This window comes from Equus asinus, chromosome 6 (genome assembly GCF_041296235.1).
Source record: "Equus asinus isolate D_3611 breed Donkey chromosome 6, EquAss-T2T_v2, whole genome shotgun sequence".
NCBI classification, from domain to species: Eukaryota; Metazoa; Chordata; class Mammalia; order Perissodactyla; family Equidae; genus Equus; species Equus asinus.
The window spans coordinates 62011672-62029004 of NC_091795.1; positions in this window are offsets into that span (position 1 = coordinate 62011672).

Here is a 17333-nt window from a genome sequence, read left to right on the forward strand (position 1 = left end):
CACAGAGGCAAACAGGACAAGTATCTGCCCTGCAGGAGCTTCGGCAGATGGTGGGTGCAGTCCACTTGGCAGCACTCCTTGGATTTCCGATGGACTGTATTTGGGCAGTTTTGCAGGAGGTAAAGAGGCTTCCCCCTGGTGGCCAGCCCTCTCTGGAGAGTCAGTCCCCTCAGTTCGCCTTCCTTTTCACAACTCTCTTCTTTGCCTCCCAAATGCATAGATTCTCTAAAAGCTCAACATTGTCCCCCTACTGTGCAGCCACAGAGGGCCCAGGCGTGAACAAGTCCTTGTGTGTGATTAAGTTGTTCATTGGCTAATTGTTCAGAAGGCCAAGCCTGCTCATGGAGCAAATTCAAATGTCGTTTAACTAACCTGGAGAACAGGTCACTATTCTGGAGATGTCTTGCTCCAGAAAAAAGAAAAAACAAAGAGAAAACCAAAGCAGGACTAGTCCTGAAACAATAGGTCCTTTTCCTCACCAAGTGACAACTACTCTCATGAAAGGACCTGATAAATATGCATTTTGGGGATTGTAAGAGGGGACAAGGGCCGAAAACAGTGCTCCTCACCAACTGTAAAAAGACTTTATGAGACAGTTTAGGACATCTGAACTCTGTCTAGATATTTGCCCTTATCTTTTAGATATACATGACGAAGTATTTATGGATGGAATGTGATGTCTGGAATTCACTTTGAAATAATCCAGTGTGGGAGGGGGTGGAGAATGAGGGGGATATATCCAAGACAAGATTGGCCGTATGTTAATCACTGAAGCTGGGTTATAAATATATGAAAATTCATTATCCTATTTTTTTTGTCTTACTTTTGTGTCTGCTTGAAAACTTTTATTATCAAAAGGGCAATAGAAAAAGACCAGTGCTCCTCAAGCTTCCGTTTTTAGGTACCTCTGACTACAAAGGAGAGCAAGAATACACGCGCCCCAGGGGGACTTGGGGGACATGGTGTGAAGTTTCCCCAAAGCAATAAAAATATTTCTCTGAATTTTTTATTTTACTTCCAAAATTGCGATGAATTTTATATTCTGCTAAATTGACATCTATTTTAAATGTAAAAAGTTTTAAATTACTTGGGTAGAAAGAGAAAATTGCTGCAGCAAGCTGACGAAAGAATTCCTCTCTTGTCTTGGCACATCCCTTCTTGGAAGAGTTTTGCTGAAAAGATAAGGCTCTCGTAAGGTCGCTGGATGGCCTAATGTGGACAGAGACTCAGGCAAACTGCTGTCTCTGAGGAAGGAGCAGTAATTTGGGGTCTTGGGAGCTTTGAATTAAGGAGGAAATCGGGGATCAAGGGAGAGGAAAGGAGACCCACAATCACAGCAGGAGGCTGGAGCCAAGTAGAAGTGATAAGACGTCCCCAGTCTTGAAAATGGCCAACACTCATTGAAAGGTAAGGAATTCTAATATTCCACTTTAAGTAGTTGTCTTTGTCGCGTTCGGGTGCAACCCCTCCTTTGCTCCAAACCTTTAGTAAAGCCTCCTGTGGCCATTGCCTGGAGTCACAGTGGTATTTGGGAGAGTGAAGAGATTGGAAAGGAAAATATCTTGTTGGGTCACACAGTGTATAAAAGGGGAACAGGTGTGGGAGGCAAAACACAGAGTGGAGACCGAGAAAAATCCGTGGGAATTTGCAGATGGACTTTTCCAGCAAAAATAAAAGCTTCCCTGCCCAGCCTAGCATGGGCTCGGAAGCTCTGGAAGTATTGGCAAGGATGTTGGTTTCCCATCAGATATTTAGGTAGGAGTGAGGCCAGTTCTACTTCAATACTAACAATGATTGAATAAGATGGTCCCAGAAAAACCAGGGGACTTAAGGGCTTCCAGGCAGCCAGCCTCTGGGTTACAATTACCACGGGGGAATAGGGAAGGTTGCAAGCTATGTCACTGGTTAACGGGCAAGATGCTGAAAGTTATTGATTTTGGAAAATAGGGAAAAATTGAAGAGGGTCAACATGCAGGTAATTTCTCTCGATACCACAATATATTTGATGGACCCAGACTCATAGAAATAGATAAATTACAGATAAAATGTATTTATTCTCTGCATTATTAACACTACTGAGAAAATGCTTAGAATGCCACGAAAGAAGTGACCCTGTCCCATACTTTCAAGCTCCTCTCGAGGGATATGTTAGAAAATGTTTTTTCTTACTGAGAGATCAAATAATCTATTGTTATTAGTTCCTATTACTGCTATAACAAATGACCACAAACTTAATGATTTAAAACAACACAAATTTATTTCCTGCACGTCGTATAAAAGAAGTCTCACTGGGCTAAAGTCTACCAAAGTGTCAGCAGGACTGTGTACCTTCTGGAGGCTCCAGAGGAGAATCCCTTCCTTGCCCTTTCCAGCTTCTAGAGGCTGCTGCATTCCTTGGCTCGTGGCCCCGTCATTCTCAAAGCCAGCAATGCCTGGCTGAGTCTTTCTCACATCACATCCCTCTGACACTCCTCTTCTGCCTCCCTCTTCCACATTTAAGGATCCTGTAATTACATTCAGCCCCCCAGGATGATCTCCTTGGTTTAAAGTCAGCTGATAACAAATTTAATTCTACCTGCTACCTTAATTCCTCTTTGTCATCTAATAGTAACATATTCACAGGTTCTGGGCATTAGAATACAGACATCTTTGGGGAATGTTATCTTACCTACCACACCTACGTTTCATGACATACTCAAAGAGTCTTTAAATCTCTAGTCAGGCTCTCTTACTGTCTCTAGGAAAAATTGATCAAAGAATTTTCTCAACAAGGAAAGATTATTATTTTTTAACCACTATTTTCACAATTTCAATACATATACATATTCTAGGTATCTCCTTATTCATAATCCCAACAATCAACTATTTCCATGCAGCTCTTAAGCTTAATTTTTAGTGTAGCAAATTTCATGTAGAGTAAGGGCTGGCCAGGTGGCGCAGTGGTTAAGTGTGCACGTTCTGCTTCAGCGGCCCAGGGTTCGCAGCTTTGGATCCCAGGTACGGACATGGGTCTGCTTGGTAAGCCACGCTGTGGTAGGCGTCCCATGTATAAAGTAGAGGAAGATGGGCACGGATGTTAGCTCAGGACCAGTCTTCCTCAGCAAAAAGAGGAGGATTGGCAGCAATTAGCTCAGGGCTAATCTTCCTCAAAAAACAAAGTTCATGTAGAGTAAAATAATTCAATTTTGTTTTCCAGTTATCGATTGAGATAATGCATCCTTAAAAATATTTGCAACCACAACTAGAAGGGCCCACAACTGAAATATACAACTATCAACTGGGGGAATTTGGGGAGAAAAAAGCAGAAAAAAAAAAAAGAAGATTGGCAGCGGTTGTTAGCTCAGGTGCCAATCTTTAAAAAAAAAAAATCTGCAAAATAAGCCAAATTTCAGAACAACTATTTTTGTTGTAGTTGTTAATAATTCCCTTACTATTGGGGATTTTGTTGTAAGAAATAGCATCCATGCTAACTGGCTTAAACAAAAAGAATTTGTTACAGGGTATTAAATGACTTTAAAATCATCGGAAATACTGAAGAAACAGAAAGAAATTTCAGGAAGAACTTTGAGGATCACAGCTCAGAAGTGGGCCATCAAATAAGCTATTTTCTCTTCTTTACTGTGTCCCTGAGAAGAAGAATTAAGAAAAGGAAGAAAGAAAGCCAAAGATATTGGTATAATGATAATAGTGGAAATTACTAGAGTCAAAAATTATATTCGATCCCAAGGGGTGAGAGCGGGAAAGATAGGAAAACTTTATCTAATAGCTTTATTTATGAATCTATTTATGTATTTCTTTATTTTTCCATCTACCTGCCCATCTACCTATTTATCTATTTACAAATGTGATAATCTTATGCTTACCTCTTATACTCACGGTAACATTCAATACAGAATTGCATAAAGTAACTTCGTGTTGATTAACCTCACACCCAAGAGATAACCTCTCTTAACAATTTGTTGGGAATCTTTTAGATTTCTTAATGTATATAAACACATATATAAGTATATTTGTTTAATTTATATTAAATAAATAAGTGCTACATATTTTATTCTATAATCTCTTTTTTGTACTTAACAATGGATGTTGGATGTTTTTCAGAGTCAATACATACATATTACCCCCATTGAAAATGTCATAGAATTCTATATAATCAATGTAATTGATCTTTTTTTTTTTTTTGAGGAAGATTAGCCTTGAGCTAACTACTGCCAATTCTCTTTTCGCTGAGGAAGACTGGCCCTGAGCTAACATCTGTGCCCATCTTCCTCCACTTTATATGTGGGACACCTACCACAGGATGGCTTGACAAGCGATACCATGTCCGAACCCGGGATCTGAACCAGCAAACCCCGGGCCACTGAGAAGTGGAATGTGTGAACTTAACCGCTGCGCCACCAGGCCAGCCCCATTGTAATTGATCTTAACAGTCTCAACTGATAGACGATAGTATTAATTTCCAAGCTTCCTCTATTGTAAACTATGCTGTAATGAACTTTGAAAAATACTTATACATTTTTGCACACTTATCCTATTATTTTCTTCAGATAAATTCCTTAAAATTGAATTTCTAGGTTAAATGCAAACATTCAAAAGTTGCATTGACAGACAGATCTCCAGAAAGGTTGTACCAATGTATATACCAACCGACACCAAGCCAACATCAAGTTACATCAGTGTTGAAAATCTTTGCCAGTTTTGTACTATTCGGGAGATTGATCTATACCATTTTTGCAATGTTTAGGTATAAAGGATTTGTAATTTTGTAAAATAAACTGAGACATTTTCCTCCCTATCCTTTGGAACAATTGAAATAAGAGAGAAAGTATCTACTCCTTGAAAGACTGGTGGAATTCACCCGTTAAACCATTGTTCTGTATTTTTGCTGGGGATGGAGTTAGGAAGGTGCTGGACAAACTTTTCCGTTGACTTATGGTAACTCGTCTGTTTGGATTTTCAATTTTTCCAGTAAATTATTCATTTTATCTAAATCTTCAGATTTATTGGCATAAAACTGCATATATTCTTATGAAAAATTTGTTGTGCCCATCATTGCCTCCCTTTTTACACAATTCTCATGTTGTGTATTGGTGGTTTTGCTTGTTTCCATAATCGGACTTGCAAGAAGTTTCTCTATTTCATTGACCTTCAAACTAATAACTCTTGGTTTTATATATTATGCCTATGTTTGTTTTTCTAATAAATTTGATTCTGGTTTTATCTTTTTTTTTTTTTTTTGGTGAAGAAATTTGGCCCTGAGCTAATATCTGTTGCCAATCTTCCTCTTTTTGCTTGAGACAGATTGTCACTGAGTTAACGTCTGTGCCAATCTGCCTCTATTTTTTGTGTGGGATGCCACCATAGCATGGCTTGATGAGTGGTGTGTAGGTCTGTGCCTGGGATCCAAACCTGTGAATCCTGAGCTGCTGAAGCAGAGTGCATGAACTTAACTACGCCACTGGGCCAGCCCCTTGGTTTTATCTTTTTATTAATTCTTACTTTCACCTTCATACTATTTTGTTGTTCTTTCTACCTTCTTTATTTCACTATTTTGTGTTTATTAATAAAAGCATTTAAATTATGAATTTTCCCCCTGAATACATCTTTTACTGTGTATTTTCATTTATTAATGTCTAAATTATCTATAATTTCTGTTTTGCTTTCATCTTTGACTTAAATTTGTATGAATATTTCTAAGTAATTTAATTTGATTGTAGGGAAAGTTGCTTTTTCTTATTAATTTCTTGTTTTATTTCACTGTGGTCAGAAACTGTGACAGTGTAATTTTTACCTTGCAAATATCTATTTGACAAGGATAGAGATTTTTGCTGTATACAAAATCCTACACATACCTATTAATTCAAGCTTTCTAAGAATATATAATGTAAACTTTATCTTAGATATTTTGTTCTTTGTAGTCTATAAAGTCAGAGGATTATTTATTACAGTTTCCACTATAATTGTGATTTTGTCAAATTCTCTATGTATTTTGAACAATTTTTGCTTTAATTATTTTGTTGCTAAATATTTATAATTATTGTACCATTTTCTTGGTGGACTATACTTTTGTCAAAACAAAATATCCCTCCTTATCCTACCTTTTTGCCTCAAATTCTGTCTTGTCTGATACTAATTTTACCACCTTACTTTTTTTTGTTTATTTGATGTGTTTGCCCAGCCTTTTATTCTGAATGTTTTCATTTTTGTTTAAGTATGTCTTGTTAACGATATACCTAATTTTGCTTTTCTAAAAAAATCACTTGGAAGTCTTTAATAGGGAATTTAATATGCTCCCAGTTACTGTGGTCACTGTTTCTGGTACATTTTAAGTTCCTGTGTGGGGACCGCCCTGCACACCAGGCTCTTCTGTCCACCTAGGGAGACGGATGAGTACTGCCGATAATCTTAGCTCAGACGATGCTGGCCTTCAGCCTCCTTCTAGTCCCATCTGGTCTTTGACAGATGAGGGAACAGACTGGTGCAAGGTCATACCATTTACTGGCAAAGTTTAACCTCACAGCTGAATTTGAACACAAGACTGTAACATCTAATTTCATGAAGGGTTTGTTAGGATTGAATGAAATCAGCTGTAGTCAGCACTGGCTTTTCCTCTTCTTGACAGTCCATAGCACTGTCCATAGCTCAATTATGTTTAATATTATTGCTCATTTAAAACATGTTGTAATAAAGTATTTTCCAAAGAGTGGTACAGTTATCCTTGAAGGCTTGATATAATTTTAGGTAGCCTCTGATAAACATTTTTTATTTTAAGCTCCCATTGACTGATGATTGGATAAAGAAGATGTTGCATATATATATATATATATATACACACACACAATGGAATACTACTCACCCATAAAAAAGACAAAATCATCCCATTTGCAACAACATGGATGGACCTGGAGGGAATTATGCTAAGCAAAATAAGCCAGACTGAGAAAGACAAACACCAGATGATTTCACTCATATGTGGAATATGAACAAACACATGGACAAAAAAAACAGTTCAGTGGTTAGCAGGGGAAGGGGGTGGGGGTGGGCACAGGGGGTGAAGACAAGAAATAATGTACAACTGAAATTTCACAATGATGTAAACTATTTTGAACTCAAAAAAAAGAGTTACATATTTATTTTGATGTAAATTAGGAAAAATATATATCTAGCATACCCTTTAATTTAATGGGTATTACAACTTAGAATAAACCCTAAGATAAAAGTGGGGCCAATTTAAAGAAAAACATTGAAGAAATAATAGTACAGGTGATACCCAGGTGTGAAAAATATGAATGATTGAAGTTTAGAAAATACTGGTTTTAAGGTAAGAAAAGCTTTGAGAGACAGATAACTGTGCGTTCGTACCCTAGATCTGCCCCTTGTGAGGATTAAATAAGATATATGAAGTGCTTGGCTTAGTAAATCTTTGGCTGTGTTTTTTTCTCTAATTTATCTTGTTTTAGTCCTATCTCCTTAATTAGATTGTAAAAACCTTCAATGACAAAAAATAAATACACTTTGCAAAGCAATAAAGCACCATAATATGAGATTTTTATGTTCCAGAAGAAAAGTGGTTCCAATGAGCCAACCACAGCCTGTTTACTTCTAAACTGAATCTGAGTTTTATTTTTTCCACCTCAATATAGTCATCAAATATATTAACACCAATGCATTGAGGACAGATTTAATGCTACTAAATGAGGCATATAGCGAGGTCAATGGAAATGATCTTTGCCCTCTACATGATTACAGTCTCAATTAGACTCCATATTGACCTAATTAGACGGAAACCTGGCTACACGTTTACTAGATAGATGAATTGGTTAGTTATTTGGGTCTCAGTTTCCTCAACTGCAAAATGAGTTAACCTGTGAGGTTTTTGATAATTCTAATGTATTGTATATAGCGCTCCTGTTGGATCCCAAGTGAATACCATTAATTAACTAATCAGTTAAATAATTGACTAATTCAGTCACACAAAGATATATATGTACTTACTATGTGCCAGGCACTGTTAGAGAAAACATGGTACCCCCTGTCCTCAAGGAGTTCAATTCATAAGCGTCTACTAATTGATTCCTTTTCTAGCTAAAGAAAACAATAAGGATTTCTCTTCTTATGGAAATCATTATAGTGTATAACTGGGGGCAGAAAAAAATGTTAAACTATTAGATCTCTCAAAGTAACAAAAAATCAGCTTCATGAGAGAAATTCTAAAAGAAATTTTTCTGGAAACAAATCAAAACAATCTGAACCAGATGATGCTGGAAATCCAGTTTGGAAACGATACCACTAGTCCACACCTGGGTCTGTCCAGCCCTGTGCTAAGTTCTCTAGCACAGTCATGTGAAAAAGAGGAGGGACGATCTTACAGAACTTTCTGACTAGTTAGAAAAATAAGATGTACTTGTAGGGCCCCCCACCCAAGAGCTCATACAGCAACTTTGTGCAACTTAGGAAAAATCAGCCCCTCCAGGAAGACAAATTACAAAATGGCGCCCCATCAGGGCAACAAATCAGACAAAGACACCTTTCTGGAGGTTGCCCGAACAAGGGTGTGTCTTGGCATGTGGAGCACAGGCTGATTTCTGCTCCACTCACCCCCGTGAAGTGTAACTTTGTGCAGGGCACAGACTACACACAGGCTTATGGGGGGCAAGTGAATAACAGTTCTAAACACACCGGGGAGATAACCATGTGGCTTAAACTGTGACCCTTGTGAAAAAGAGGTTTTAGAAATTTCTAACTTTACCAATCTTTTCAAACCGAGTCACATCCTTAGTCTAAACAGGAAGTTTCCTCACTTCAGAAACAGCTTTAGAAAAAAGCTGCCTTTTTCATATCAGGCCTTTTGTCCAGAGATTACTGCCAAATCAGCAACAAGAAGCCCTGACGGCGTGAGGGTTAAATGTTTGAAAATTCTCCTCCACTGAAGGCTGGATCTTGTTGCCTAGTGACTGCTGTGTTGCTTGCTGCTGTCACTCACCTTGTCTCCAGAGAGTTATCCCCCACTCTCATAAGGAAGGTTATGATTGGACCAGGGTGACATCATAGCACATAGAGGAACAGCTTCTCTTTGTCAAGACAGCACCAATAAGATGATTCAAGAGTTGGTAGCAAAGTGTTTTGGTTCCTGTGTTTTGTTTCTTTAATACAGATAACAAATTTGATGAAACATTTTCTTCATTTCTTACGGAGCCAATTCTGCAGGTGTTAGTAGTGGATTTTTGCCTATAAAAATATTCCTTGACAGCATATGGACTATCTTCACATCCATCAAATCAACGCTAGCCCAGCCAAAGCCTTTTCCCCGACCAGTACTTGGTCAGCGCTTGAGAAGCTGAATAGATTACAGGCAGAAAATGACTAGCAGCTCATTATCACACTATTGGTTGCAGAGTGGAATTTCACACAGCACCTTCTTCCCGGTGCTTATCTGAGAAGTACCTAAAGTGGTTCCAAAGCATCAGTTTCAAGGACAGCCCTATAATAAGTGTTCAGGGCACATACGTAAGGCATCGATTGTTAAAAAAAAAAAATCGATTAAAGTTGAAAGCACATCTACTTTTAAAATCAAGCAGTTGGAGAAATCTCACGCATTTTAGATAATAAACAAACATAAGCTCTTTGATTACTTTTGAAATTTACATCACACATGTTTGCACTGCTTTGAAAATCAGGCCTGATAGTCTTTCTTTTATTTTTTGCCCTGACTTGGGCTACGTGTGTACTCCTGAATATTTCAGCCACTGAAGACGTTAGCTATGTGATTGAAGTGTTGCTTGCAGATTCATTATGCCAGGCTGCTATATTAAATCATCTGTTAAATGCATTCTTTTCTTGGTAAATATTCAGTAAACAGCATAGTCACAGCTGGTATAATTGGATAATCGTTTCCAATTAATGCTCTAGTGCGAAAGCTGCAACTCTATATAAAGCTTATAGTTGAGCTGTAACAAAGGCAACCCCCCCCCCCCCCCACCCCGGAAGCAGAAGAGAGAGAATTTCTTTCTGCAATTCTACTGGAAAGCAATGAGAGAGAGTCCTAATGAATTATATATGGTGCTGCTTTTACCTCCACTGATAAAGCACCTGGAGTGTGTCCACTGCTTCTCCCAAGAGCTGGCTGCAAGTGTTTGAATATTCTTGTCTGAATAATCAACACTGTTCTTAAAGTGAATTAAAGCCGACCATACATTTCCTGGGGAAAATTCACCTAAAAGAAGGGAAAGATAGTATTTATAGAGAATCAAGTTACTAGCAACCACGTAGTCTCAGAATTATCATCAAACACAACATTCAGGAAAAACCAATTTCGTATATAATTTCTTTTAAGAACTCAGATTGGTGTGCAAGTAAAAGCAGAAAGTGGGTGGGAATTCTTTCAAACGAAATCTTAATAGATGTGAGGGGAAAGTTCTGCTGCTGACGTGGTTCCTGCTCATTTGACTAGAAAGATAGCAAACATCTGGGTTCTTAAAATATTTGCTTGGTAGTAGTAAATTATGGTGTTGTCGAATTGATAGTGCTATAATTTGATCAAGATTTGGTTTTACTTTTAATTTAATACTAAGAGATTGAGTACTGTAAACGAGATTTTAAGGGAATGTTTGAATTACTTAATGAAACCTGTCAGATAGGCTAATTATAAAATTATTCTTCTCTATTCCCTTAATGCCCTAAAAAACTTGGATCCAATTACATTTAACAGTAATAAATACATTTTTAATAGGCTTTTCAATAATGTAGGCTGATCTTTAAACTAATGAGAAGAGGTTAAGATTTTTACTCTATGAAAACAACTTGTTAATAAGATATAGTAACATAGGTACCAGTTTAGAGAAACTGTCCTGTCTTTCTTAACTTCTTGGATTATACATTTCTTGGTTTTGGAGTTATTTTGGCTTGAAGGGTAACTGTGGGTTATAGTGTACAGGATATACTGTTTTGTCAGAAGGTATTTGATTAAGAATTGGTATTTAAGATTTGCCACCAACAATCTCCAAATCTCAAGTGTGATAGTGATCCTTGGAAAATGTACATTTGATTCCATTACTCCCAGATCTTGGATTCTAAGTTCTTACCCATGCCCACAGAGCTCTGCATGACTTAGGCCCTGGAACCTGAATACTTCTCAGGTCTCAGCTCCTACCCGTCTTTGCTCTGCACAGGGTGCTCCAGGCACAATAGCTATTTCTCTTGCTGATGCTGTAAAAACATCCAAGGGCCGCAGCCTCTACCTTCACCTTCTTTGCTCCCGACCTAGAAGGCCCTTCCTCTGGACGTTTGCACACCTCGCTCCTGCACATGGTTTTAACCCCTGCTCGAGGGCCGCCTCTGTAGGTGGTCCTCCCCATGCGCCCCATCTAACATAGCAGCCGGCACCCCATCCTCCGTCCTCACCTGCTTTTCTTCATGGCACTTATCACTTCTGATATTTTATTTTGAATTTTCGTGTTATCGGTCTTTTCCCGCCAGAATGTAAGCTCCATGAGGACAGAGACTTCTGTCTATTTTGCTCACTGCCAAACCACCAGGGCCTGGCTCAGAGATCAGCATTTCATAAGGGCTCAGTGACAGCTTGCTGAATAAGAGGCCATGCGTTCCATGCGTTCTTCTTGTGCCTGCATATTCCTGTAACCCAGAGGCAGTAAAACCTGGTATTTAAGGCACAAATTTAGGAATCAGACATGGTTTTTCAACTGTTTACCAGCTACTGTAACCATGGGCAATTTAAGCTTTGAGTGTGAATTTCTTTATCTATACACGATAACGTTTACCTCATCAACCTCCAAGAGTTGATATGAAGATTAAATGAAATAACAAACAATATCTAAATGCTTGGCTTAGTGCTCGCCATGCCTGTCAGGTAGAAAACACTTAATAAGTAGTAATTATAACATTCCAGATAATACCTTCACAGATTACTAAATAAGATTCAGGTAGTTCTTAATTTAATTTTTAAAAAGCTATTGAACTCCGGGCAACTGGTTTCCCACACCTACCCAACCATCCTCAGAAACTTTTTAATATTCCTTCCTCTCCAGTCCATCTCATAGTCTATATGGGAGCCATCAGTCTCATTGGACGTTTTTTTTTTTTTTAAAGATTGGCACCTAAGCTGACAACTGCTGCCAATCTTTTTTTTTTTTCTGCTTTCTCTCTCCAAATCCACCCCCCCCCCCCACCCCGCCCCCCGGGTACATAGTTGTATATCTTAGTTGCAGGTCCTTCTAGTTGTGGCATGTGGGACGCCGCCTCAACGTGGCCTGACGAGAGGTGCCATGTCCACGCCCAGGATCCGAACTGGCAAAACCCTGGGATGCCGCAGCAGAGCTTGAGAACTTAACCACTCTGCCTTGGCGCTGGCCGGTCACTAGGTGGTTTTTTATTCAACTCTCTACTCTGAAAGTGACAGAAGCTGTCGAACGTATTCTAACTTCTCATCTGTTCCTTACTAACACATTTTTGCTCTGTTACTCTGCAGTTCAAATTGGACAAATTATTTTATTTTGTAAAAAAGAAATTAGACTACCAAGCAGCTTTTCTCCCCTCTGCATATGGATGCTTCTCAGTCCCCCGCTCCCCGCCACCACCCCACCCCCGACAGTTGACAATCACTGATCTGCTTTCTGACACTAGAGAGTTGTCTTTTCTAAAGTTCCATGTAAATGAATCACATAGTGTGTATTCTTTTCAGACTGGTTTCATCGACATTGTTGCGAGTATCAAGTTTGTTTCTTCTTACTTCTGTGAAGGGCTCTGTTGTAGGACTTCACCCCAATATGTTTATTCTCCTTTTGATGGACATTTCGGTTGTTTCCATTTTGGAGCAATTTTGAATATGACTGCTATGAACATTTGCTGCTATGAGCATTCAGGATCAAATCCATCTCTTCTCTTGGGTAAATACCTGAGTGAAATTGCTGGGTGTTATGGGCTGCACCGTGCCCCCCCTCACCCCCAAATTCATATCTTAAAGCCCTAGCCCTCAGAACTTGGATTGGAGAAAGTGAGTGGATTTGGAGACAGGGCCTTTAAGAGGACATTAAGTTAAGATGAGGCTGTTTAGGTGGGTCCTAATTCAGTCTGACTGGTGTCCTTGTTAGAAGAGGAAATTTGGACCAAAAAGAGACAAAAGAGACACCAGGGATGCAGGAGCACAAAGGAAAGGCCACATGAGGCACAGCGAGAAGGCAGCTTTCTGTGAGGCAAAGAGAGAGGACTCAGAAGGAACCAAAACCTATGACACCTTGATCTTGGGCTTCCAGCCTCCAGAACAGTGAGAAAATAAATTTTTGTTTTTGGGGTTTGTGTGTATGTGTGTGTGAGGAAGATTGTCCCTGAGCTAACATCTATTCCAAACTTCCTCTATTTTGTATGTGGGATGCTGCCACAGCATGGCTTGATGAGCAGTGCGTAGGTCCACGCCTGGGATCCGGGCCCATGAACCCCAGGCTGCTGAAGCAGAGTGCATGAACTTAACCACTACACCACTGGGCTGGCCCCTACATTTCTGGTTTTTAAGTCATCCCATTAGTGGCATTTCATTGTAGCAGCCCTAGCAAACTAGCACCCTAGGCTATGTGATAAGTGTATGTTTAACTTTTTGAGAAACTGCCTGTTTTCCAAAGTGGTTGTGTCATTTTACATTTCCACCAGCAACATGAGACTTACAATTGCTCCACATTTTAAAAAACACTTGGTATTGTCCATCTTTGTGATTTTAGACATTCTACTGGATGTGTGGTGGCCTCTCACTGGGGTTTTAGTATGGATTTCTCCAGTCACTAATGATGTTGAGCACCCTTCCATGGTGTTATTAGCTATTTGTCTATCTTCTTTAGTAAATGGTTTGTTTAAATCTTTTACCTGTTTCTTTACTGGGTTTATGTCTCTTTAATATCGAGCTGTAGGAGCTCTTTATGTATTCTGAATACAATCCTTTGTCAGATAAACAGGTTGAGAAGATTTTCTCCCAGTATGTCGTTTGTTGTTTCATTTTCTTAATGGTGTCTTAGAGAGAAAGCGTTTTTAATTTTGATGCAGATCAGTTTATAAACTTTTTCTCCTATAGTTTGTGCTTTGTATGGTCTACGTCTAAGAAATCTTCACCTGCTCTGAGGTCAAAAAGATTTTCTCATATGTTTTCTTCTAAAAGTTTTACACTGTTGGCTTTAACATCTGGGTCTATGATTGATTTCAAAAACATTTTTATGTACAATGAGATGTAAGTGGAGGGTCATCATTTTCCAAATATATATCCAATTGTTCCAGTACCATTTATTAAAAAAATTATCACTAATCCTCTGAGTTAACTTGACACTTTTGTCAAAAATCAATTGCTCATCTATGTGTGGATTTTATTTCTGGATTATTCTGTTTCATTATCTCTGTATTTAAACTTATGCCAAATACCATACTGTTTAATTATTATGGCTTTATAGTAAATTTTGAAATCAGGTAGTATAAGTTAATTAACTTTTAAAAAAAATATTATGGCTACTCTAAGTCATTTGCATTTCCATGTAAATTTTATTAGCTTGCCAATTTCCTCAAGAAAGCCTGCTAGATTTTGATTGGGATTGAATTGAATGTATACATCAATTTGGAGTGACATCTTAATAATATTTTAGTCTTTGAATCCATGAACACAGCGTATCTTTCCACTTATTTAGATCTTCTTACATTCTCTCAGCAATGTTATATGGTTTTCATTGCACAGGTCTTACACATATTTTGCTAAAATTTATACCTTGTATTTAATTTTTTGTATACTACTGTAAATGGTATTGCTTTTTTTAAGTTTCATTTTCCCAAAGCTTGTTGCTAACATATTGAAGTACAACTGATTTCAAAATATTGACCTAGTACCCTGTAGCCTTGCTAAATTTGTTTATTGGCTCTAGTCACATTTTATAGATTCTTTACGAGTTTTTACACATACAATCGTGTTGTATATAATTACAGGTGGTCTTGGTCTTCCTTTCCAAGCAGTATGCCCTTTAGTATCACCCTCCTCCTCCTTTTGTTTTATTTTTTGGCCTTACTGAACCAGCCAGGATGCTCAATACCGTATCGAATAGAGATAGTTACGAGAGAGGACACCGTTGGCTTATTCATAATTAGGGGAGAAGCAATCAGCCTCTCACCATTCAGTATGATATTAGCTGTAGATTTTTCATAGATGCCTTTTATCAGGCAGAAGAATGTCAAAAACTGTGAAGGATGTGCGCTTTCACAGTACTTTCAAGCTAACCAGCTAGTCTGCTACAGTTTCATGGCTGCTGGCGGACAACGTGAGACTCCTGGGTCAGAGACAAAGGAATTTATTACAGCACACCAAGCAACACGAGCTTCATGGTTGCATTGGTTCTCATTACGCCCATGGGGATGTGCAGAGTAGCCCAGGTGAATGCGGCTTAGGAAACCCAAATATTTTATAAAGCATGTAAGCAAATATGTCTGACCTTTGCCCTAGAGGGAGCCACTATCTCTGTCTTCCATGGCTGTTCACCACATAAACATCCTTGAAAAAATAGTCTGGAAGAAAAGACTGTCAGTGCCCCTGTTTGCAAGACATGCAAAAATGTGAGACCCTCTACTTCACCCCTATTAGGATGAACGTTACAAAAAAAGAAAAAGAAAGAAAGAAAAGAACAAGTGTTTGAGAGAATATGGAGAAAATGCAACATTTGTGCACTGCTGGTGGGAATGTAAGAGGGCACAGGTGCTGTGGAAAACAGTATGGTGGTGCCTCAAAAAAATTAAACATATAATGACCATATGATCCAGCAATTCTACTTCTCCGTATATACCTGAAAGAATGGAAAGCAGGGACTTAAACAGATACTTGTACATCAATGTTCATAACAGCATTATTCACAACAGCCAAAAGGTGGAAACAGCCCAGATGTTCATCAACAGATGAATGGGTAAGCAAAATATGGTATGTATATACATTGTGTTTATATATACATATATATACAATATATATTATTGAAACTTAAAAAGGAGTGAAATTCTGATACATGCTTTCTCATGGATGAACCTTGAAAACTCTAAGCGAAATGAGCCAGACGCAAAAGGACAATTATTGTATGATTCCACTTCTCTGAGGTACCTAGTATAGGCAAGTTCCTGGAGACAGATTTATGATAGTTGGTGCTGACCGAGTCACCAGGCTGGAATAGTGTTTGTCAGGTTTCTCCACTGTAGTTACTCACCTCCCCCACTTCCATACTGTGCTCTGGAAGGAAGACATTATGCACTTAACAAGTGGGAAGTTATGCTTCCCCTCCTTGCCGGGGGGGGGGGGGGGGGGGGGGGGGGGGTGGGGGGGCAGCTACATAATCTACTTGGAATTCTTCTGCAGGGGAGACTTGTCTCTTCTTATTACTTATTAATTTCTTCAATCATTGTTTATATCAGTGTGGACCCAGGGATATTTATTTTATGCTTTGAGTTATACTCCAATACTATTTTGTTTATTTCGTTGCTCAGATTGTCCCAGCTTTGGCCGTTGGGAGCTCTTTCAGTTGGCAGGTTTTTTGTTTTTATTTTTGCTTTGTTTTTAATTAGTAGACTTTGGTTTTTTTTAGAGCAGTTTCAGGTTACAGAAAAATTGGGGGGAAAGTACAGCGAGTTCCCAGACATCTGCTTCCGGCGCTATTTCCTCCCCTCCAACCCAAGCTTCCCCTGTTATGAACGTCTTACATTAGTGTGGTATATTTATTACAATTGATGAGCCAATGTTAAGACATTATTATTAACTAAAATCATTAGGGGTCACTCTTTGTCTTGTATATTCTAAGGGTTTTGACAAATGTATAATGGCATATAAGGTTCCTCAATGTCTTTTCATGGCTGGATAGCTCATTTCTTTCTTTCTTTTTTGTTTTTGTGGTAAAATACATATCACATAAAATTTATCATTTTAACCATTTTTGACTGTACAGTTTAGCAGTGTTAAGTACATTTACATTGTTATGCAACCAATCTTTTCATCTTGCAAAACTCAAACTCCGCGCTCATTAGACAACAGCTCCCCATTTCCCTCTTCCCATAACCCCTGGCAACCACCCTTCTACTTTGTGTCTCCAGTTAAACTACTCTAGGTACCGCATTTAAGTGGAATCATACAGAATTTATCTTTTTGTGACTGGCTTATTTTACTTACCATAATATCCTCAAGGTTCATCCATGTTATAGCACTTGTCAAAATTTCCTTCCTTTCCAAGGCTGAATAATATTTCATTGTATGTATAATACCACATTTTGTTTATCCATTCATCTATCAATGGATACTTGAGTTGTTTCCCCTTTTGCTATTGTGA